Source organism: Chlorocebus sabaeus, chromosome 8 (assembly GCF_047675955.1).
Source record: "Chlorocebus sabaeus isolate Y175 chromosome 8, mChlSab1.0.hap1, whole genome shotgun sequence".
Taxonomy (NCBI): domain Eukaryota; kingdom Metazoa; phylum Chordata; class Mammalia; order Primates; family Cercopithecidae; genus Chlorocebus; species Chlorocebus sabaeus.
In genome coordinates this window covers 74,171,243-74,187,342 of record NC_132911.1, presented here as the reverse complement: position 1 = coordinate 74,187,342, position 16,100 = coordinate 74,171,243, and positions in this window count along the sequence as shown.

Sequence of the window (16,100 nt, the reverse complement as noted above, 5' to 3'; positions counted from 1 at the left end):
GGGTTTTTCTAATTAGCTAGTTCTTGCTAATACAGGGTGCAGAGCACACACAAACACACAGAGGCCCACTGAAAAGAAAAACGTGCTCTGCATGGTATCCTACAGCTGATGCAAGTGTTCGGGGAACGGGTTTCTCTAACGTGCACAGAGACATCATCTATGGAGCATTGACCCTGTGAGATGATACCACTGAGTTTACCACTTTACAGATGGGGAAACTGAGACTGAGAGAGATGAAAGAAGTGGGGCAAGCTGATTTGCCTTTAAGAGGCAAAGCCACCTCTGCCCAGCTCCAGAGCCCAGCCTCCTAACTAGCCTCTATGCCCAGTTTATGGATCCTGTTAAGAAAATAGCATTTTTCTGGGCCAGGTGCAGTGGCTCGCTCATGCCTGTAATCCCAGCACTTTGGGAGGCTGAAGCGGGTGGATCACCTGAGGTCAGGAGTTCGAGACCAGCCCGGCTGACATGGCAAAACCCCATCTCTACTAAAAATACAAAAATTAGCCGGGCATTGTGGTGCATGCCTGTAATCCCAGCTACTCGGGAGTTTCAGGCAGGAGAATCGCTTGAATCTGGGAGGCAGAAGTTGCAGTAAGCCAAAATGGTGCCACTGTACTCCAGCCTGGGTGACAGAGAGACGGCGTCTCAAAAGAAAAAAGGAAAATAGCATTTTTCTGGAGACTATCCATCCCATTCTTCTCTATATTAAGTTAAGCAACAACAGACTGAAATACCCACGTGGAAGATGTGAGACCAGAATGAGCAGGATAAAAGTGCTTCGAAGGCAGCCACAGCTGCTGAGGATCTGTCCCATCCCAGCCGTGTTTCTGCTGACCGCCTGGGGATCTGCTGCACCCTCCACCCATGGCCACAAATGGAGCAAATTCAATATGAAACAGATGCCCCTTCCAGAGGGAGGTTCCCAGCTCTAGCCCAGTCCTTTGAGAGAGAGAGAGAGTGCAGGTGGAAAAGCAGTGACAGATTCTACTCTAGGGAATTATTTGCTGCCTTGCTGAAGTCTGAGTAATTTATCCTAATGGGAATGTGCCCTGTTGTTTTAGGACTGTTTTACTTCATGTTAATTAAGACAGAACAATGGTCTTTCGAAGAGATGGGGGCTCATTGTATAATTAGGCAGCCATTCCTTAACGGCTGGTTCAAAATGTATTACTTGAAACATTTTCTTACTGTTACGGGTTTAAACATTATTTTTAAATCAAATAGTAAAGCAAGTCATCAGAAACTGGTGTGATCCCAATTTTTTCACTCATTGAATAATTCAAATTAACAACTTCGTTCTTTGAACTAGAATAGCAGCAAAGGGAGGCAGAGTTTTTTGTTTTGTTTTGTTCTGTTTTTTGCTCTTTTCTAACAGTCATTCAAATACATGCGTGCCAGTAATTGAATAATCAAATAACAATACTTTATAATGGATAATGCATCCTATACTAACTAGAAAATTTGGGGGACCATTTCATTTAATATCTGTTTACTCAAAGTTTTGGTCATATTGATAGGATTACATATTTCAATTTTTAATTTGGAAATACAGTCATTCATAACACAACATCATTCTATAGTAGTACCCTGACGCTCTTTTATGTTTATTTTTTTAAATGTATATTATCGGCCAGGTGCAGTGGCTTATGCCTGTCACCCCAGCACTTTGGGAGGCCGAGGCGGGAGGATCACTTGAGCCCAGGAGTTTGAGACCAGTTTGGGCAACACTGTAAGACCTGTTTTAAAAATATATTAAACAATTTTTAAAATAAAATGTATGTGATCTATTTCTAAAACTAATTTGAACCAGTTTAAAATAATAATAAAAGCTGTAGACAGCTGGATGTGGTGGCTCCAACCTGTAATCCCAGCACTTTGGGAGGCTCACCTGAGGTTGGGAGTTCGCGACCAACCTGACCAACATAGAGAAACCCTGTATCTACTAAAAATACAAAATTAGCTGAGCGTGGTGGCCCATGCCCGTAATCTCAGCTACTCGGGAGGCTAAGGCAAGAGAATCACTTGAACCCGGGAGATGGAGGTTGTGGTGAGCCGAGATCATGCCATTGCACTCCAGCCTGAGCAACAAGAGCGAAACTCCGTCTCAAAAAAAAAAAAAAAAAAAAAAAAATCAATAGACTAGAACAGTCAAAGTAGAAGACAAACCACCACATAGAATGTAGAATGAGATTAAAACTCTACGCTAATATACTTATTCTGGCTGAACATTTTTAGATGCAGCATAGGGTATAACACAGAGAATGTAGATTTTGGAGTCGGGCAAACTTGTATTTCTCCACCATTTCCTCGTTGTATAATGTTGGACAAATCATTTGATTTCTGAGGTTTAACATCACATCCATAAAATTGAAGAACCATTGCTTTATTTGATTTATCCTCCCAGTCCCTGCAACTACTAATTAGGAGACACCATTAGAATGCGGATTGCAGGCAGTATGGTGTACTTACTGGGAATAATGGATACCAATGGAACACAGTTTTGTTATTTTATTGTCAGAAATACAGAACTGTTTCTGGAGCTACAGATGGAATTTAGAGATCTCCTGAGGTAGTTTTTCTGCTTATATTTCTTTTCCCTACGTGAGTCTATATCTGATAATCGTATATTCTTTCACTCATTAGAGTAAAAAAAAAAAGTGTAAAGAGGGACATTTAGGCCGGGCGCCGGTGGCTCACGCCTGTAATCCCTGCACTTTGGGAGGCCGAGGCGGGCGGATCACGAGGTCAGGAGATCGAGACCATCCTGGCTAACACGGTGAAACCCCGTCTCTACTAAAATACAAAAAATTAGCCGGGCACGGTGGCGGGCGCCTGTAGTCCCAGCTACTTGGGAGGCTGAGGCAGGAGAATGGCACGAACCCGGGAGCGGAGCTTGCAGTGAGCCGAGATGGTGCCACTGCACTCCAGCCTGGGCGACAGAGTGAAGACTCTACCTCAAAAAAAAAAAAAAAAAAAAAAAAAGAGGGACATTTAAAACCCTGAAAAACCAACTAGGCAAAAAGTAAAGTGGCATCCCTGATATTGATCGTGCTCTTAATGAGCCCTCAGGGTGTCCTTCTTGAATCTGGGAAACTTGGCAGTTGCAATGAACAAAACAATCATGGTAGATAGATGCTTGGGACCTCAATGGGCCTGCAGAAGGCTCAGTGTTCTGGCCACAAAGTTATAGCTCATTTGTACCCAGGCAAAGCACAGGGCAGTCTGGGGTTGGTAGGAGCTGCCATTCCAAGTATAAAACAGGTAAAATCACAAATACTGTCCTAGACCATCTGTTATTGGTGGATCTGATTTTGACATGATAGACTGCAGAATATTTTGCTCAGACATCATTTTTAAGGGTGTTCAGAATGCTTTGTGAGGCTGGGCACGGTGGCTCCTGCCTGTAAGCTCAGCACTATGGGAGGCAGAAGTGGGCGGATCACCTGAGGTCAGGAGTTCGAGACCAGTCTGGCCAACATGGTGAAATACCGTCTCTACGAAAAATACAAAAATTAGCTGGGTGTGGTGGTGGGCACCTGTAATCCCAGCTTCTTGGGAGGCTGAGGCAGGAGAATTGCTTCAACCCAGGAGGCGGAGGTTGTAGTGAGCTGAGGTTGCATCACTGCACTCCAGCCTGGGTGACAGAGCAAGACTCCGTTTCATGGGAGAAAAAAAAAAAAAAAAAAAAAAGAGTTTTATGACTCTAGGGGCAGTAACTGAGTAACTGCAATGAACTCTTAAATTTATGAACCCTGCCCAAAGTTCAGGGGAACAGATTTGTACATTGAATTATTTCAGTAGAAACACTGAGCTAGAATCCCATATCATAGAACTTTTCTGTGGTGGCTGAGCACCATGTCTCATGCCTGTAATCCCAACACTTTGGGAAGCCGAGGCAGACGGATCATTTGAGGTCAGGAGTTCAAGACCAGCCTGGCTAACATGGTGAAACCCAGTCTCTACTAAAAATACAAAAATTAGCCAGGTGTGGTGGCATGCGCCTGTAATCTCAGCTAATCGGGAGGCTGAGGCACAAGAATTGCTTGAACCGGGAGGCAGAGGTTGCAGTGAGCTGAGATCGTGCCACTGCACTTCATCCTGGGCGACAAAGTAAGACTGTGTCTCAAAAAGAAAAAAAAAAAAACAAAAACTTTTTTGTTATTTGGCAAATATTAAAATAGAATTACCAAAATTATTTTGAAAGGAAAATAATGTTAAAAATTATATAAAATAGGCCGGGCGCGGTGGCTCAAGCCTGTAAACTCAGCACTTTGGGAGGCCGAGACGGGCGGATCACGAGGTCAGGAGATCGAGACCATCCTGGCTAACACGGTGAAACCCCATCTCAACTAAAAAATACAAAAAACTAGCCGGGCGAGGTGGCGGGCGCCTGTAGTCCTAGCTACTCGGGAGGCTGAGGCAGGAGAATGGCGTAAACCCAGGAGGCGGAGCTTGCAGTGAGCTGAGATCCCGCCACTGCACTCCAGCCCTGGCGACAGAGCCAGACTCCATCTCAAAAAAAAAAAAAAAAAAAATTATATAAAATAGAGATAAATGTCTTCCTCATTGATATTCTCTTCATAAGGTATGGGAATCTCATATAGAAAACAACGGTTTTCTATGTTATTCAAAGAGGTTACATGTTCAAGAAATAAAAAGTACTTCCACTTTTTAATGCAAAAAATTTTCACCACATCACTTTGTTGGTGTAAAGGAGCTTAAATAAAACAAATTCTAGTATTTCGAAATGAGATTTTTTTTTTTTTTTTTTTTTTTTTTTTTTTTTTTTTTGAGGCGGAGTCTCGCTCTGTGGCCCAGGCTGGAGTGCGGTGGCCAGATCTCGGCTCACTGCAAGCTCCGCCTCCCGGATTTACGCCATTCTCCTGCCTCAGCCTCCCGAGTAGCTGGGACTACAGGCGCCCACCACCTCGCCCGGCTAGTTTTTTGTATTTTTTAGTAGAGACGGGGTTTCACTGTGTTAGCCAGGATGGTCTCGATCTCCTGACCTCGTGATCCGCCCGTCTCGGCCTCCCAAAGTGCTGGGATTACAGGCTTGAGCCACCGCGCCCGGCCTCGAAATGAGATATTTAGCCCTAATTACAACTAGGATAGAGAATGTTTAGGGAGAAGATTGGCTCTATTTTTGCACATGATCTCAGGATATTCTTGTCACTGTCAAATTGTTTTTCATCTTAAATTATCTCAGAATTCTTGTTTATTTATTTATTCTCAAACTCCTGACATCAGGTGATCCGCCTGCCTCTGCCTCCAAAGTGCTGGGATTACAGGCGCAAGCCACTGCACCCGCCAGAATTCTCTTTTTAAAAATAAATTTCAGCCGGGGGGCGGTGGCTCACGCCTGTAATCCCAGCACTTTGGGAGGCAGAGGCAGGCGGATCACAAGGTCAGGAGATCGAGACCACCCTGACTAACACCGGTGAAACCCTGTCTCTACTAAAAATACAAAAATTAGCCGGGCATGGTGGCAGGCGCCTGTGGTCCCAGGTACTCGGGAGGCTGAGGCAAGAGAATGGCGTGAACCCGGGAGGCGGAGCTTGCAGTGAGCCGAGATCGCGCCACTGCACTCCAGCCTGGGTGACAGAGCGAGACTCCATCTGAAAAAAAAAAAAAAAAAAGTGGTCTTCCATTTGCTTCTGTGAGGGGAAGGTAGGGGGTGGGGGTCGGGGCAGGAGTTGAGACTGAATTGTCGCTCACTCTGTCGCCCAGGCTGGAGTGCAGTGGCGCATGACCATGGCCCACTTTAGCCTCAACCTCTTGGGCTCAGGTGATCCTCCCATCTTAGCCTTCTGAGTAGCTGGGACTACAAGCATGGGCCACCACGTCCAGCCAATTTATTTTATTTATTTTCTTATAGAGATGGGGATGTCACTTTGTTGCCCAGGCTGGTCTCTAGCTCCTGGGCTCAAGCGATCTTCCGGTTTCCTGGGCTCAAGCGGTCTTCCCGCTTTGTCTTCCCAAAATGTTGGGATTACAGGTACAAGCCACTATGCTGGGCCCAGTTGTGTTCTATTTGGCATCTCTATATCTGTATCAATTATTTTTTCCAATGTTTGCATATGTAATGCACAATTTTTTTTTTTCTTTTTTTTTTTTTGAAACGGAGTCTCCCTCTGTCACCCAGGCTGGAGTGCAGTGGCGCGATCTCGGCCCACTGCAACCTCCGCCTCCTGGCTTCACGCCATTCTCCTGCCTCAGCCTCCCAAGTAGCTGGGACTACAGGCGCCTGCCACCACACCCGGCTAATTTTTTTGTACTTTTAGTAGAGACAGGATTTCACCGTGTTAGCCAGGGTGGTCTCGATCTCCTGACCTTGTGATCCGCCCGCCTCGGCCTCCCAAAGTGCTGGGATTACAGGCGTGAGCCACTGCGCCTGGCGCAAGCACAATTTTTAATGTGTTAATAATGAAAAATATTATGTAAGATTTTTCTTACCTAATATATTATTTTTTCAATTCTTTGGGTTTTTTGTTTTGTTTTGAGACAGAGTCTCTTTCTGTCACCCAGGCTAGAGTGCAGTGACATTCTCTCTCTCACTGCAACCTCAGCCTTTCAGGCTCAAGCGATTCTCCTGCCTCAGCCACCTGAGTAGCTGGACCCACAGGAGTACGCCACCACGTCTGGCTAATTTTTTGTATTTTTGGTGGAAATGGGGTTTCACCATGTTGCCCAGGCTGGTCTTGAACTCCTGAGCTCAAGTGATCCGTCCGCCTGGATCTCCCAAAGTGCTGGGATTTCAGGGGTTGAGCAGCCATGCCTGGCCTTTTTGTGTATTTATTTATTTTAAAGAGACAGGGTCTCACTTGGTTGCCCAGGCTGGTGTGCAGTGGCCATTATAGCTCACTCAAACTCCTGGGCTCAAGGTATCCTCCCGCCTCAGTCTCCTGAATAGCTGGGGGTTGGGAGTGGGGTTTGCATTATTAACCAATGCACATACTGAGATGCAGCCAGAGAATGCAGAGGGAAAACTGCAAAACAAAATCACCCATTTTATCCCCATTAAGCTTGCTTTGGGGTCAGTAGGATATTCTTTTTTTTCCTTTGGAAAAGTTTCTTCAACCTTACTGCTACGAGGCTGCGCAGACCTGACCTAGGGAAGAGCCCTCTAGGTGAATTCCACTCCTCCAGGTTATCTGATTTAAAGCTTCCAGAGCCAAATTCTCTTAAATTTGATTTTGAATCTGTCTTCCACTAAAACTGTGCAGGGTGTCTTCCAAGGTTGCTGTTCCAGATTCTCCTTAGAGGGAACCTGCCATCTCTATTTCCCAGTTCTTAAATACTATACCAAATCCCTTCAGCCCTAAAACCCCCTCAAGGCAAGTCCAAGGTGGGTCTCTCTATTCCTGATGATAACAGGGGGTCTGAAATCTTTCCTGTTGACCAGTAGCTTAGGTTATGGGTGGGCAGTCAAGAGCGGGTGTGACATGGGATTCCAGTCTTCTGCACGCGCCCAAGGGGAGGACTGCAGGGCCTAGGAAGGCCAGCACAAAGACAATGCTCCAATATAAGGCCCCTTAGGGCCCTCCAGGCTCAGGCCACCTGGGGGTTTTGAACCCGCAGACTCAAGTGCCCACTAGAGTTTCGAGGAAGAAGACCCTTGAACACTGTCAGCCAGGAACTTTTGCAATTGCCACTTTATGAACTGCAAAGGCCCCTCCTGGTTCGCCAGTTACCTGGGTGCTTACATGCAATTGTTTCTTTCAAGATGTGGCAAGATTTGAGAGCGAGAGAAAGTAAATACGAAGAAATGGATGTTTGTAAACTGTATTACTTGAATAATAAATACAAAATGACTTTCAAAAATAGAGATGTTTGTGAATTACAGTATATTAATCACAAAATGCTTAAAGGCAGAATAGGGGGAATTCTCTCTGAGAAACCTAAACTCACAACCCAAACAGGACGAACACTGTGATTCCATTAATATGTGGTACCTGGAGTAGTCAAATTCACAGAAAGTAGAATGGTGGTCACTGGGCCTGCACGTATCACTGTTTAATGGTTACAGAGAATCAGGTTTGCAAGAAGAAGAGTTTTGAAGCTAGATAATGGTTGTGGCTATACAACAATGTGAATGTACTTAATGCCACTGAATGTGAAGTAACTCAGGAATGGGAAACCAAATCTCATATGTTCTCACTCGTAAATGGGAGCTAAGCTATGAGGATGCAAAGGGATAAGAATGATATTAATATAATGGACTTTGGGGACTGGGGGAGAAGGGTGGGAGGGGGGGTGAGAGATAAAAGACTACATTTTGGATTCAGTGTACACTACTTGGGTGATGGGTGCACCAAAATTTCAGAAATCACCACTAAAGAACTTACCCGTGTAACCAAAAACCAGCTGTTTCCCCAAAACTAGTGAAGAAGAAAAAAAAAAAAAGCCAGGCTCAGTGGCTCACGCCTGTAATCCCAGCACTTTGGGAGGCCGAGGTGGAAGGATCATTTGAGACCGGGGTTCCAGACTAGCCTGGGCAACATGGAAACCCCATCTCTACAAAATACAAAATAATTAGCCAGCTATGGTGGCGTGTGCCTGTAGTCCCAACTACTTGGGAGGCTGAGATGGGAGGATCACTTGGACCCAGGAGGTCGAGGGTGCAGTGAGCCATGACTGTAGCACAGGGACTCTGGCCTGGGTGACAGATGACAGAGTGAGACCCTGTTTCAAAAAAAAAAGAAATTTTTAAAAAGTTTAAACAATAAATGTTACGTCTATTTTACCACAATTTTAAACAATCATTTTAAAATATTTATTTATTTTTTTAATTAGACTAATGACAGATGCTACAAGTGGACAAACCATATGAATCCTGGGGCTCTAATGGTGCTGCCCACCCCAACGGACGGCTTTCCCCTAGCTCTGAGAGGCTTTTCCCCTGCTGTCTCGTCTTTGTTCCTAGCTCTTCCTATCGGATCCCAGCACTGATGGCAGTGTGAGGGCTGCACACTCTCCACTCCCGGGAGAAGCTTTACTTTTCAGAGTGTTTACTCCAGGCCCTCTCTCTAAGTGGCTACCTGTCAGTTTCCATTTCAGCTCTACCTCTACTTACAGGACTACTGACCACCAACTGACATATTACCTGTATTGATTCTCTAAGAGCTGTCGAGGTGGAGGGAAAGACTATTCTAAGGCAACCCTGAGCTCTTAGCTGAGTGGGATCATAAAACGCCCCCATTAAAGGTTTCATTCAATAACAATCTCTGCAAAAGTAAATGGACATCAGTCTCCCACCCCCACAACTAATACAGAGGCCATTATCAATGGGCAGAGAGCACTGAACTGCGGCAGTATCAGTTTCCACATTTTCAAATGATTCCTTTAATGAAAAGCTGCATTCTTTTCAGGTCATAAAACACCAAGGAAAAGTCTATTCATTTAGCTATTGTACATATTAGCTTATTTATTTATGGCTAATGCTGCCATCAGCATTCCCTGGGTGTAGAGTTAACTCACTTAATGATTGGTTGATAAATTGCTAAAAAGCAGAGAGGTTGAAATTGCCTATCATGCGGGGTGATTTAAGTTTGTTTTTTCATTTCAAATACAAACTCACTGTCTTTATACTCTATTTTAAATGATCCATCTCACATAAGGTGTTTTATATTCACATGCCTATCTGATCCAAAGCACACAAAGACTGATTTTCAGCCACGTGCCTAGGAAATAAGCATATTGTCATCATTTTACCAAAAGAGAGATCACATCCATTAGCTATTTGAAGTAGATCTTCACCACCAAATTGTGGACTCTTTTATTGCAAAAATCATCTTCTCATTCTTTCCCTCTCTTGCTCCCTTCCCCCTCCCATCCTTCTCTCCTTAAATAATTACTGAGCATCTAGTAGGATCATCTCAGCAATTTTACGTCTTGCACAGCAGGGACTCGATGGTTTTGATGCAATCTGCTTTGGGGAAAAATAGTGCCTAAATGAGACAAGTCATGAACGGGTCTTGGAAAACAATTGAACTCTACACCTTGGTGTTTTCTGAACATCAGGGTTCAGAACTTCATTTCCTATTTGTACAATTCTAAAGATACTGTACTTAAAAATGTCCACCTGTATTTACTTGATAATGGTTGATGTGGAAATGGTGGAAGATAAGAGTAATGAAATGTTGACAGCAAAATGTGTTCTTTCATTAAATTACCCCCTTTTAATCCCAGCACTTTGGGAGGCCGAGGCGGGAGGGTCACGAGATGAGGAGATCGAGACCATCCTGGCTAACATGGTAAAACCCCGTCTCTACTAAAAATACAAAAAAAATTAGCTGGACATGGTGGCAGGTGCCCGTAGTCCCAGCTACTTGGGAGGCTGAGGCAGGAGAATGGCCTAAACCCGGGAGGCGGAGCTTGCAGTGAGCTGAGATCCTGCCACTGCGTTCGAGCCTGGGCGACATAGCGAGACTCTGTCTCAAAAAAAAAAAAAAAAGAGGCCCTAAAGGTCACTTGCTAGACCTTCAACATTATGTTCTGCTGAAGCAAATGGAGCAGAAGGCGGGCTGCCAATCAGCCCACAGCAGAATCAATAACTACAGTTTAAAAATCTGAGAGCTCTGCAAACCCTGGTCCCAAGGATGCTCCAACTTCCATGTCTAGCAGGCCTGTCAGTTCCTGAAATACGTGCTGCCCTCTGATGTTCCTCCCCGCTCCCGATTCTTGGGGTACCTTTACACGCTTCCTGCATTCAACCTGTAAATGTTTGTGCCCTGCGCTTTTGTCACTGTGCTCTCCATCCCTAAACAGTCTCCTGCGCTGCCATGGCTTGCTTTGATTGCCATCTGTACACTGACAATTCCTACATTTTGATCTGTCTTTCTACGTGGAATCTCTACTTGTGTGTCTCAGAGGCAACTCACTTTGACACGTCTAAAACTAAACTCAAGATCTTTCCTACAAACCTGACAGTGTCTCCACCCCATCCCCAGTTCCCTATCTGAGGAATGGCACCACTATCTACTGCCCTAGCAAGCTGGTTGTCCCGCCTCACATCCAGTTGCAATTCATCTCAGAAGCCTAAGGCCCTCATCTCAACTCAGCTGATAAAATAACTTTTATATCTACTCTTGCCCCAATCCAGATCATTTTCTTCCCAGCTAGAGGCATCTTTTCAAAACACAATGTTATCACTCTTTTGCTTAAGCCCCCTGCCCTCTTTTTTCTTTCTCTCTTTTTTTCTTTCTTTCTTTCTCTTTCTTTCTTTCTCTCTCTCTCTCTTTCTTTCTTTCTTTCTTTCTTTCTTTTTTCTTTCTTTCTCTCTCTCTCTCTCTTTCTTTCTTTCTTTCTTTTTTCTTTCTTTCTCTCTCTCTCTCTCCTCCCTCCTTCCCTCCCTCCCTCCCTCCTTCCTGCCTTCCTTCCTTCCTTCCTTCCTTCCTTTCTTTTTCTTTTCTTTTCTTTTTTTGAAACAAGGTCTCTGTCATCTAGGCAGTGGCACACTCACGGCTCACTGCAGCCTTGACCTCCTGGGCTCAGGTGACCCTCCCACCTTAGCTTTCCGGGTAGCTGGGACTACAGACCCACACCCAGCTAATTTTTTATATTTTTGTAGAGACAAGGTCTCACTCTATTGCCCGAGCTGCTCTTGAACTTTTGGGTTCAAGTGATCCTCCTGTCTCAGCCTCCCTAAGTGCTGGGATTACAGGTGTGAGCTACTGTATCCGGACTCAAGACCTTGTAAAAGCTTCACATTTGTAGTCCAATTTTTTTTTTTTTTGAGATAGAGTTTTGCTCTGTCACCCAGGCTGGAGTGCAATGGTGCGATCTTGGCTCACTGCAACCTCTGCTTCCCAGGTTCAAGCAATTCTTTTGCCTCAGCCTCCCGAGTGGCTGGGATTACAGGCACCTGCCACTATACCTGGCTAATTTTTGTATTTTTAGTAGAGACAGGGTTTCACCATGTTGGTCAGGCTGGTCTTGAACTCCTGACCTCATGATCCATCTGCCTCAGCATCCCAAAGTGATGGGATCACAGGTGTGACCCACCGTGCCCAGCCTCTGTAGTCCAAAATCTTTAACACTAACCTACAAGGCCTTGCCTCTTCCTCCAACTAGGTCTAGGTCTTGGGCTCCCTTTAGAACTCTGTTATGGCCACATAAACTTTCTTCCAGTTTTTTGGGTTTTTTTTGAGACAGAGTTTTGCTCTTGTTGCCCAGGCTGGAGTGCAATGGTATGATCTTGGCTCACTGCAAACTCTGCCTCCCGGGTTCAAGTGATTCTCCTGCCTCAGCCTCCCGAGTAGCTGGGATTACAGACATGCACCACCACACATGACTAATTTTGTATTTTTAGTAGAGACAAGGTTTCTCTATGTTGGTCAGGCTGGTCTCGAACTCCTGACCTCAGGTGATCCACCCACCTTGGCCTCCCAAAGTTCTGGGATTACAGGCGTGAGCCACTGGGCCTGGCCCTCTTCCCATTTTTAACAAGCCAAACTGCTTTCTGCTTGTTTCAGGGCCTTCGCTTATGATATCCCTTCTGCCTGGAATACTCCCGACTCTTCTGGAATCTAACTCTGAGTGCTGACAGCCTGGGATCCAGGCTCCACCATTTAACCAGTTGTATGACCTTTAACTTCTGTAGCCATTAGTTCTCTTATCTGTAAAATGGGGTAAATAATAGTACTTACCTGATTGGGCTATGGTAAGGATTAAGTAAGATCCTGTGCACAATCTTATCCTTAATGCAGTGCCTGTCTTTAGTGTTCAATAAATGTTAGATATTAATGTCAATATTATTTCCTTCTGTGTCCCCAACAATCATACTGGCCTGCATATAATAGGTGGCTCAATGAATAGTTGTGCAATGAATAGATGAATGAATGAATGTGTGAACAATGTGATCTGGCCTTCCCTTTGTTGTCATTACTTTGGAACTAAAATATTCCCAAGTAAGAGTGACAGCAGCCACCCAGGGCACATGACAGCATGAAAAAGAGGAGATGAGGACACAGAGCAAAAGGACAAATGAGAAAGCATGACATGCAAAGACAAGCATGGGAAAGACAATGTAATGATGTCCTTAGACCTTCTGCCAACAGCTTGTATGTCTGCTATTTTCCACTGAGTGTGCACAAAGAGACAACAGCGCAGAAACTGACCAGTTGTGACCTATCGGAGTAGGTACGCGGCATCAGAAGCAAGGTGGGAACATACTTATTCAGTCAACAATGTTATGGTGCTGGATGTGCTGGAGATGCCAAGCACAATGGGTTTTTGGTGCAGTTAAAGAAGGTGATGGCCGGGCGCGGTAGCTCAACCCTGTAATCCCAGTACTTTGAGAAGCCAAGGTGGGTGGATCACAAGGTCAAGAGATCAAGACCATCCTGGCCAACATGGTAAAACTCCATCTCTACTAAAAATACAAAACTAGCTGGGCGTGGTGGCGCATGCCTGTTGTCCCAGCTACTTGGGAGGCTGAGGCAGGAGAATCATTTGAACCCGAGAGGCGGAGGTTGCAGTGAGCCGAGATCATGCCACTGCACTCTAGCCTGGTGACAGAGCGAGACTCTGTCTCAAAATAAAAAATAAATAAATAGCCGGGCGCGGTGGCTCACGCCTGTAATCCCAGCTCTCAGGGAGGCAGAGGCGGGAGGATAGCTTGAGCCCAGGAGTTCGAGACCTGCCTGGGTAATATAGCGAGACCCCGTTCTCCACAAAAAGGAAAAAAAACACCAAAAAACAAAACAAAACAAAAATAATAAATAAATAAATAAAAATAATGTGATGCCTTCCTTTACAATAGAATACCCCACCTGACCATGATCTACCTGCGTAAAGACCTTGTCACTCTTGTGTATTCTCAAACTCACTTGTAGTTAAAAGATATGAGCACACCTATTCTGCTAAACCTATAGACTGGCACAACCCTTTAGTAAGCAATTAAGCACTGTGCACCAAAAGGTCTGTAGTCTCTTTTTTTTTTTTTTTGAGAGGGAGTCTCACTCTGTCACCCAGGCTGGATGCAGTAGCACAATCTCGGCTCACTGCAACTTCCACCTCCCAGATTCAAGCGATTCTCCTGCGTCAGCCTCCCAAGTAGCTGGGATTACAGGTGCCCACCACCACACCTAGCTAATTTTTGTATTTTTAGTAGAGATGGGGTTTCACCGTGCTGGTCAGGCTGGTCTACGAACTCCTGACCTCAGGGGATCCGCCTGCCTCAGCCTCCCAAAGTGCTGGGATTACAGGCATGAGCCACCACGCCCGGCCAGGTCTGTAGTCTTTAACCTGGAAATTTCAGTTCTAGGTATTCCTTCTAAAGAGTCAGAAATGCAAAGATATATGAACAAGAACGCTAGCAGCACTCTTTTTGATGATGAAAACTGCTAACAGCCTAAATGTTCACCAATAGGACTTGTGGCACATTGCTAAAATTGAGTATTGGGTGGTTACTAAAACTGAAGTTTTTCAAAGACTGTTTGGCATTCTTTCTACAAACATTTTTGAGAACCTTCTTCATGACATTGGGAAACGCTCACAATACAATGCTAAGCTGAAAGTAATCCAGATTCTCTGTATAGCAAATTATCTGTATAGCAGGTGTTATCTCTGGGGCACTTATAGATAGTTCTTCATTCAAGACAGGTAGCAACTATTTAATCCATTTTCCAGGCATTAGTAGCTGAGCAGGTGGAAATTAGATGGGAAACCCTCCTAGCAAGCGTCTACAGCCCTTATTTGAATTCTTTCACAGCTGTCTTTATGGACTGAAGCTACATGCCACCCAAGCCTGGTCTGTCACTCCAATGAACCTTAGTTTCCTTATATGTCAAATGGGGAGGTAGGATGACATTATTATTGCTACAGCTTCTATGAACAAAATATGTAAGGCAGGCGAGGTCTCAGTTATTCTTTGCCATCAGCAGATCTTTGTTTTTCGGTCGCTTTTGGAAAGGCCGAATGGTGTACAAAGCTGATAAGCATTTGAATTAGAGAACTCAGAAAAGGCATTTTTTTTTTTTCTCCTGGTCACCAGCAGCCTCCAACTGGGCGATGGAGAAGGAGAGAATGACAGAATGGGTGACCTGTTGGTTTTGGGGGCGGGGGGACAGCACGGCAGATTCTGAGGAATACGGTAACGGCTCCCAGGGATCCTCCAGCAGATGCCCCCAGGCGGGGCCGGCAGATGGCCAGGACTCCTTCTCCCGGTTGCGTCCCCGGGGAGCCGCGGTCACCTCGGGTTCCTCTTCCTCTTCGTTTTCTGGTCTCGAGTGGGAGTCAATCTGGTCTCTGCTCTCAGACATTAAGGCCATCCCTCCCCACCAGGCAGGGGCACTGGGAGCGGAGGCCCCAGCGAGGCCCCTCCCGACCTCTGTGAAAGCCTCAGGGAGACTTCTGGGGGAGGGGACGCCTAAGGTCACCGCGGCGAAGGCACTCGAGGGTCTAGAGGGGCTGTTTGAAGCCTTTCGGGCCTAATCAGAGCTCTACATCAGAGGGCATTTAATTGGCCTTGAAATTTCCGATCGATTCCCGAATTCAACACACTTTGGAAAACGTGCCTTGAGAGAGGAACCGGGCGAGAAGGGGTGCAGACACGTGGACCCCACCTCACGTCCTCAACACGCCTCGGGATCTGGGAACCACAAGCCCCGCCCCTTTATCCCTCGCATCCACCCCCTGCACCCCAGCAGAGGCCGAGGATCCCGCCAGCCTCAACCCGACCCCGCCGCCGGCACTCCTGGGGCGCGCGCGTTCCAGACTCTTAGGGCCAGTGTCGGACGCCAGAGCCCTTCCTGCAACTCCCGGCCGCTTCTTGAACCTGACAACCTCTAGGGAGGCGAAAGGGAGAGTGGATTTGGAGAGGAACAAATTCCATATATTTAAAATAACGTTTTTCTCCTAGCCTTACAAAAATAGCATTGCGGGCAACCTATACCCAGCACTCAGCCACCTAGAGATAATCACTCTCTAATCTCTGCCATCCAGATTATGTCTACGTGTTTTCTCTTTTCACCAGAAACTGTTCTGTAAACAACTTTCCCCCGACTTAGTGTGCAGTGAGCATTTCCTGTTGATAGTATTCTCCGGAAAAATGACTTGAAACGTGCACACTAAAGTCCACCAAAAAGATTGGCCGGGCG